Source organism: Dipodomys merriami, unplaced genomic scaffold (genome assembly GCF_024711535.1).
Source record: "Dipodomys merriami isolate MVZ:Mamm:240054 unplaced genomic scaffold, mDipMer1.0.p SCAF_1082, whole genome shotgun sequence".
In the NCBI taxonomy this organism is placed as follows: Eukaryota; Metazoa; Chordata; class Mammalia; order Rodentia; family Heteromyidae; genus Dipodomys; species Dipodomys merriami.
Window position 1 is genome coordinate 149090 of NW_027202363.1, and position 2332 is coordinate 151421.

Below are 2332 nucleotides of genomic sequence, written 5' to 3' on the forward strand. Positions count from 1 at the left end.
AATTCAATTAATGCTTCTATTTCAATGATCCTAGTTTCTTTTGTTTAATTTCATGTTTTTTTCTATTTGTTATAGAAGTTATCCATTATTTCTGTGATGATTACATTAATCTTTTAATTTAGTATTTCTTTGATTCTAATCATCTCCCTTATAAAAACTGAGCAGCTGTGTGATATAACTTTCTCCTATTTCACTCAGATTTTATTTTTCCACACTTTTAACCACACAGACTAGATTTTAAAACTTTAAATCTGCTAAATTATTACCCTCACTATGTGCATTCATTTGATTTGTTCTTCTTAAGTTTACTAATATTTTCACTACAATATTTTACAATATTTCTTACATCAAAGAAATTCCATAGATGTTAAAATTTCAACAATGCTATGACTAATTTAACAAGAGTATATTTCATATGGGTCTCATGTTCAGAGATAGGCCCTGGCTATATTTACATTCTTCCTCTCATTTCCTAAGTTATTGTGTGTCTCCCATAATCAAAATAAGTATATTGCAGTTGGATTAAGAGTTCAAGTATTATAGGCAAAGATACTTGGCTCAGAGATAGCAAAAATATCTATTTCTTTATTTTTCTAGAAACAAACATGAGATTAAGAAGAGGAAATTGTTCCATTGGTAATTACAGGTGGAATTTCAGCCAGTGATGGGAATAATCTTGCTTACTGGACAATGGGACATGATACTATTGAAGCTATTTTGTAATAAAGATAAATATTGATTTATTACTTCTAAGTCTGTAATGCTACATAGATGCCTCCTTTTATGCCTTATAGTATGTGTGTGTGTGTGTGTGTGTGTGTGTGTGTGTGTGTGTGTGTGTGTGTGTGTGTGTGTGTGTGTGTGTAGTTCTCTGCAGTAAATTGACTTGTTAGTTACAATGTCTCACAATCTAGTATAGATATATAGGTATTTTTGAAAGTATTAATATCTAATGTATTTGTGTCATCTGTGGGTATTGTGAATTTTATAAAATAATATTATTTAAAATGACAATGGAAAGACATAGCTCAAGTCAGATTTGTTTTAAATTACCTGATCTAAATTCATGAGAATTAATTACTATAGACTATATGAGACTTACTATAGACTGTATTACTATATGAGAAATTAAGAGAAGGCTTTACTGTGTTCTACCAAGAGAAGAAATCTGGATTGGTCCTGAAATGAGTTTTGGATTTATATTGACTAATTAGAAAATGATATTCACTGTGAGTATTTGAAAATGGAAGACTTAAATACTTACTATGGAAGTGACTAAAGATTTCAGCATCAGTTGATATTATATTTTACAATTGAAATATTCTGGAAAGATCAGTCTTCATTTGTGAGAACTTTGAATATCAGTCTGGAAGTGTAATTTATCCTGTAGGTAATAGGAAACAGCTAAATATTTGAGCAAGAACATGACATGATAAAAGGTTCATTTCAGGAATATTGAGCTATGAGATTATGAAAAATGAATTGCAAGATGGAAAAAGATTGCTCTTGAAGGATTAAGAACCTATCACAGAAGAGAATTCAGCTTGAAGAGAAGTAACAAAAGCCCATCTTAAAAGGATGAATTAACATTTTAGCATGCAGAGATAAGATATGAAAGTAGAAAGCAGAAAATTAGTAACATGCAAATATTAAAAATCTACTCTAATGAATAAGTCAGATAACATAATTAATTTTCCTGGGAATAAAAGGAATTATAAGCCTTCTGATGCTGTCAATAAATAGAATCTTATTATTTCATCAATGATTATATAATATCTCTTCAAAATAGTATTCTATAAATTAATAAAAATCTATAAATTAATAATATATATATAAATTGATGCCTTGTGAAGCAAGGTGCTATTCTCTCACACCTGTAATCTTAGGTACTCAGGAGGCTGCAGTCTGAGGATAGCAGTTCAAAGCTAGCTCAGATGGGAAATGTCACAAGACTATCCTCAAGTGCAAGTGTGGCTAAGAGATAGAGTACCAGCCTTGAGCAAAGAAGCTAAGGGGCCGTGTGAGTGCCAGTACCAGAGAATGAATATATATGCACATTTGTTTGCATATTTATATATCTATATATAATATATTCACATATATATCCATATCTCCTCGTTTACAGAACACTATACTATTGCATAGAATATAGAATAGAATATATTATAGATGATTAATAAAAACTTATGTAAAAGTTTATATGTATGTATAACTCCTATGCATAAAAATATATAATATATGATATATATAGAATTGAAAATTTAACATACTATATTATAAAATAATTATAGCATAATATATTGTAATATAACTTTTATATAATATATAATAT